We start from the raw sequence: 7129 nt of genomic DNA, 5'->3' as shown, positions 1-7129 counted from the left end.
TGGAAGATTTTAACTTTTAGACTAATTGATTGGAACAATGTGACAGCAAATCTCGAGTCTAGTGACTTTCTTGATACGGTTCGGGATTGCTTTTTAGAACAATTTGTAACAGAACCAAGTAGAGGAAAGAACCTGCTTGACTTGGTTCTTGCCAACATATTATCACTAATTAATAATTTTAAGGTTAATGATGAGCTTGGGGAAAGCGATCACAAATTACTTAGTTTCCATATATCATGGAATTACCCAACTGCGATCAAGTCCCAATCCCAGACTTCTGCTTGGCCGATTTCATGGGACTGAGAAATTACCTGAGTGAGCTGAACTGGAATGACCTGAGTATGGGTCAGGTAGGTGGTGATGGTTTCCAATATGACGTTTATCAGAGCATAGTTTTAGCTGCCCAGACAACTTAATGTTCCAAGTGGGGAAATTAGATCAACCAAAAATGATCCCAGATGGTAAACAATAGATATCCATTTGGAATCATTCCAGAAATAATTTATGATGAACAGGACCATAATAAACTATGCACGTATCGGGTAACTAGTGACATGGTCCTCAGACGAATAGAGAAACTAAAACCTAACAAATCCCCAGCCTCTGATGAACTGTTCGCAAGGGTTTTAAAGGAATAAAAAAAGAAGCTTAGCAAACCCTTGGCTAATCGTTTCAACATATCACTACAAACTAGTGCCAGACAAATGCAAAATGGCAACTGTAATACCTATTTACGAAGAAGGAGACAGGTCCTTAGTATCGAACTATCAATAATTGCCCAGGCAATTCGTAGCCATCTTGAAAGGCATAAATTGATTAATGAATCTCTACATGGTTTTACAAAAGGGCGTTCCTACCTAACAAATTTACTAACGTTTTTCACAAAGGTATTTGAGGAGGTAGATCTAGGTATAGAATATGATATTGTGAATATGGATTTTAGTAAGGCTTTCGATAGAGTTCAACATCAAAGGCTATTGAGGAAACTTAAGGTACACGGAATAGGAGGAAAAAATTTTCTTGGGCAGACGCATGGTTGACAAATAGGCAGCAGGCAGTTTGCATAAATGGGGAGAAATTAGAGTGGGGGCACGTCACAAGCGGAGTTCCACAGGGTTCACTCTTGGGCCCTTTGTTGTTCATAATTTACATAAACAACATAGATGAGGGAATAAATAATAACATAAGATAATTTACTGATGACACCAAAACAGGCCGTCCAATTCATTCTAATGAGGACATTAGAGCACGCCAGGAAGATTTGAATAGACTGATGCAGTGGTCGGAGAAATGGCAGATGCAATTTAATGCAAACATCTGCAAAGTTTTCAATGTTGGACAGGAAAATAACCATGCCACATATAAACTAAATAATGTAGATCTTAATACTACTGATTGTGAAAAGGATTTAGGAGTTCTGGTTAGCAATAATCTGAAACCAAGACAACAGTGCATAAGTGTTCGCAATAAAGCTAACAGAATCCTTGGCTTCATATCAAGAAGCATAAATAATAGAAGTCCTGGAAATAAATGGTATATAATACCAACACAATGGAAATATAAACACTTAGGCAGTATAGTGTGATACTTTATTGACAACGTTTCACCCACACAGTGGGCTTTATCAACTAACAAACATATTTACCTGGGTAAAAGGTACGTAGGAGACTTGAATCTGCCTCGCATGGGCCAGTAGGCCTGCTGTAGTGTTCCTTATGTTCTTATAATAAATAACAATAATTAATAATTAAATATTAATATATTAATAATAATCTTACTAGGCCTGACATATTACCCTGGCAGCGCCGGGTTCTGCTGTTAAGTCAACAATAAATCTTCATTTTTGTTGAGAAATAAACAGTTCCAAGCACTTTGGTTTATTTGACAACACTCCACGCCTGGTCTAGTTACTACCCTTCTCAACTGCAAGGGTCACACAGTGCAAGGGTCACACAGTGCAAGGGTCACACAGTGCAAGGGTCATACAGTGCAAGGGTCATACAGTGCAAGGATCACACAGTGCAAGGGTCATACAGTGCAAGGGTCATACAGTGCAAGGGTCATACAGTGCAAGGGTCATACAGTGCAAGGGTCATACAGTGCAAGGGTCATACAGTGCAAGGGTTACACAGTGCAGGGGTCATACAGTGCAAGGGTCACACAGTGCAAGTGTCATACAGTGCAAGGGTCACACAGTGCAAGGGTCATACAGTGCAAGGGTCACACAGTGCAAGGGTCATACAGTGCAAGGGTCACACAGTGCAAGGGTCATACAGTGCAAGGGTCATACAGTGCAAGGGTCATACAGTGCAAGGGTCATACAGTGCAAGGGTCACACAGTGCAAGGGTCATACAGTGCAAGGGTCATACAGTGCAAGGGTCATACAGTGCAAGGGTCACACAGTGCAAGGGTCATACAGTGCAAGGGTCACACAGTGCAAGGGTCATACAGTGCAAGGGTCACACAGTGCAAGGGTCATACAGTGCAAGGGTCACACAGTGCAAGGGTCACACAGTGCAAGGGTCACACAGTGCAAGGGTCACACAGTGCAAGGGTGATACAGTGCAAGGGTGATACAGTGCAAGGGTGATACAGTGCAAGGGTGATACAGTGCAAGGGTCATACAGTGCAAGGGCCATACAGTGCAAGGGTGATACAGTGCAAGGGTGATACAGTGCAAGGGTGATACAGTGCAAGGGTGATACAGTGCAAGGGTCATACAGTGCATACAGTGCAAGGGTCATACAGTGCAAGGGTGATACAGTGCAAGGGTGATACAGTGCAAGGGTGATACAGTGCAAGGGTGATACAGTGCAAGGGTGATACAGTGCAAGGGTGATACAGTGCAAGGGTGATACAGTGCAAGGGTGATACAGTGCAAGGGTCATACAGTGCAAGGGTCATACAGTGCAAGGGTCACAGTGCAAGGGTCATACAGTGCAAGGGTCATACAGTGCAAGGGTCATACAGTGCAAGGGTCATACAGTGCAAGGGTCAGACAGTGCAAGGGTCAGTGCAAGGGTCATACAGTGCAAGGGTCAAACAGTGCAAGGGTCAAACAGTGCAAGGGTCATACAGTGCATCACACAGTGCAAGTGTCATACAGTGCAAGGGTCACACAGTGCAAGGGTCATACAGTGCAAGGGTCATACAGTGCAAGGGTCATACAGTGCAAGGGTCACACAGTGCAAGTGTCATACAGTGCAAGGGTCACACAGTGCAAGGGTCATACAGTGCAAGGGTCATACAGTGCAAGGGTCATACAGTGCAAGGGTCATACAGTGCAAGGGTCATACAGTGCAAGGGTCATACAGTGCAAGGGTCATACAGTGCAAGGGTCATACAGGGCATATGCGACAGCTGATCAGTGAGACACTTATGCAACATTTAGGCATCTTTATTCTGGACTGAAGAAGCAGTGGCTTCTCCAGTCCAGTGCAGAGAAAGGTGGAAAAGGAAGAGGAGTCAGTCCCTCAACCTGGAGTTGGAGTGTTCGATCCATCAGTCTTGACACTTTTTGTCACAACTGACGATCGAACAGATCAGAAGAGTGTAGATTTTACTGAGCAGATAAGCACACAGTTGTCTTTCTTGATGTTGTTGTTTGTTAAAGAGGCAGTTATTAGTTGTAAACTGTACTTGGAGATGAATATCCTTGTACCGTTTTGTTGTGGTGTGTGTGTACTTACCTAGTTGTACTCACCTAGTTGGACTCGACTAGTTGTACTCACCTAGTTGGACTCACCTAGTTGGACTCACCTAGTTGGATTTACGTGGTTGCGATTGTAGGGGTTGATTCATTTCTCCTAGTCCCGCCTATTCGCTGGTCGCTACTAGGTCCACTCCCTGCTCTATGAGCTTTATCGTAACTCTTCTTAAAGCTATGTATGGATCCTGCCTTCATTACATAACTCTCCAGATTGTTCCCCTTCCTGACAACTCTATGACTGAAGAAATACTTCCTAACATCCCTGTGACTCATCTGAGTTTACAACTTCCAGCTTTTCTGTGGCCTGGTAGGCAACGCTCTGGCTTCACACCGTGTGTCTATGGTTCGATTCCCGGCAAGAGTGGAAACATTGGGCGTGTTTCTTTACACCTATTGTCCCTGTTCATCTAGCGAGCATGTAGGTACCTGGGTGTTAGCCGACTGGTATGGGTAGCATCCTGGGAGACAAGCTTGAGGACGCCAATGGAAAGTAAGACATCCCTCGATGACGTACTGTCTTGGATTATCCTGGGTGGCTAATATCCAGGGGGTTAAAAATCCCAGCAAAATCTTATCTAATCTTACCCCTTGTTGCTGTGTCCCATCTCCGAAACATTCTGTCCGTGTGTGTGTGTGTGTGTGTGTGTGTGTATATGTGTGTGTGTGTGGTGTGTGTGTGTGTGTGTGTGTATGCGCGCGCCCGTGGGAGTGTGGGAGTGTGTGTGTGTGTGTGTGTGTGTGTGTGTGTGTGTGTGTGTGTGTGTGTACTCACCTATTTGTACTCACCTATTTGTGGTTGCAGGGGTCGAGTCCTAGCTCCTGGCCCCGCCTCTTCACCGGTTGCTACTAGACCCTCTCTCTCCCCGCTCCATGAGCTTTATCAAACCTCGTCTTAAAACTGTGTATGGTTCCTGCCTCCACTACGTCATTTTCTAGGCTATTCCACTGCCTTACAACTCTATGACTGAAGAAATACTTCCTACTATCTCTCTGACTCATTTGTGTGTGTGTGTGTGTGTGTGTGTGTGTGTGTGTGTGTGTGTGTGTGTGTGTGTGTGTGTGTGTGTGTGTGTGTGTGTGTGTGCGCGTGCGCACGAGCGTGCGTGCGTGCGTGCATCAAACTTACATAGTCGTATTTCCAAACGATCACTTACAAAAATCCCATTTTCTTCCATTGACAAAGAAAATGTAACTAACGCCACACTGAACATTTGTAAACACAAAGTATGCATTAATTTAAATAATTAAAAAGAATACTTCCGACATATTCTTTAACAGCAGCATCAGTAAATATTTCCGGTACGGGCTTCGCGTCACAAGTTCCGCTAATCCTATTAACCACCAGACCGTATTTGCATATATTTTTTTTAGTTTCTTTTATCGGTTAAAATTGCTTTTTTTTTTTTTACCTCGTTGGCACAGGCGACGAGGACATAAATCTTTCTGACTCAGATGCAAAATTGCTAAAACCGTAAAAAGATATATTGGCTACATGGTTCCCGCTGCGTCCTGCTGATGCCGCTTACAGCAGGAATTGTGAATGAATAATTGAAGCAGCCAGCGAATTGAACTATTAATTAAGACACACACACACACACACACAAGGGAATGTCCTACGATTAAAGGTTAAGGGAAATCGGCGTGACGACACTGGAGGACAGGAGGGTTAAGGGAGACATGATAACCACATACAAAATACTGCGAGGAATAGATCAGGTGGACAAAGACAGGATGTTCCAGAGATGAGACACAGAAACAAGGGGTCACAATTGGAAGATGAAGACTCAGATGAGTCAAAGGTCTGTTAGGAAGTATTTCTTCAGCCATAGAGTTGTCAGGAAGTGGAATAGTCTGGGAAATGATGTAGCGGAGGCAGGGACCATACAAAGTTTTAAGATAAGGTATGATACAGCTCATGGAGCAGGGAGAGAAAGGACCCAGTAGCGGTCAGTGAAGAGGCGGGGCCAGGAGCTGAGTCTCAAGCCCTGCAACCACAATAGGTGAGTACACACACACACAAAACTGCTAAAACCTTATAAAGATGTATTGATGTATTGACAAGTGATGACTAAAGTCAAAGTCAAGAGTTGAGAAAGGTTGGTTAAAAAGCAAACTGAGGTAGCATACAGCGAGTGTGAAAACTCTGCCTTGACAAAAAAACTGAAAGATAGACTGCAAATCACCCAGAACAAAATCGTAAGATTCATCCTGGGGCTGGGACCAAGAGAACATGTAGGCCAGGATGAATTACAGCAGTTGGATATGCTGAATGTTGAAGACAGAGTAAAACAACTGAAGCTAAATCATGTTTATAAAATTGCTCACGAACAGTGTCCAGAATATCTTGCTCTCAATTTTGTCAAGGTTGGGAACCAAAGCAATCATAGTACTAGGGGGAGAGAGCACAACTTTGTAGTACCCACAGTCAGTGGCCAGGCTTCAAACACCTTTTATTGTACAGCAATAAAGGAATGGAACAGACTACCCACAAATGTCAAGGCCAGTCATAGCTTGAACCAGTTCAAGAAGACTGCCAAAAAGTGTCTGATGAATGAAGCAACAGAAAGGGAGGGGAATGATTTTCTATTTTTTAGCTAAAATACGTGTAAATTTTACCTTATCCCTAGTAATGACCCTCGTATTGTAGATAGTCGTAATGACCCTCGGGTAGTAGATAGTCTTAATGACCCTCGTATTGTAGATAGTCTTAATGACCCTCGTGTAGTAGATAGTCTTTTTAGTATGATAATAAGATGTTATCTTCATTATAGAATGATAAGAAAATATAACCTTTATATTATAATAATAAGGTAAAAGGACCCCAATGGAAATAAGTCACTCTGTCTGACTTTTTTGGGTTATCCTAGGTTCTCTACACATATGCTGCTATGTATGATAATTCTATGTAACTGTATTGTGTATACCTGAATAAATTTACTTACTTACTAGAAGGTGGCAGGCAGTAGCCCTGAAGGAAGTGGTGCCGCCATAGCCAGGCTGTATGCCATTATAAATAAGAAGTGCAATTTACCAAAAGTGACAGTGATAACACTTGAGGAGCGTGTAGTGCACGATTATAAATGGATGTAACTTATCATGGGTGAAGGATTTCGAAAAATGTGTTAGAAGGAGAATGCAGTACGACAATAAGGAGAGGCAGGAACGAGTCCACTGCTTCACTGCCAGACGCAAGCACCACTCGCCTAAGCTGTGGTTGCAGGTTGTATCAGAATTATGGGTCTCTGCACATTGCAAGCTGAGGGTCACTCACTCCTGGGAGCTGTTACCAGAATTAGAGTAAATAACATTGAAAAGGTGGAGACAGGAGTGATGGAAGCGTGAAGGAGAGCTTGATGGGAAGTTAGTGATGAACGCCAACACACAAACAAGCACACGTGTTTTTCAGGCATTTGTAGAAG

This window comes from Cherax quadricarinatus, chromosome 77, assembly GCF_038502225.1.
Source record: "Cherax quadricarinatus isolate ZL_2023a chromosome 77, ASM3850222v1, whole genome shotgun sequence".
Lineage (NCBI taxonomy): Eukaryota > Metazoa > Arthropoda > Malacostraca > Decapoda > Parastacidae > Cherax > Cherax quadricarinatus.
Note: the sequence above shows the minus strand (reverse complement) of the source record.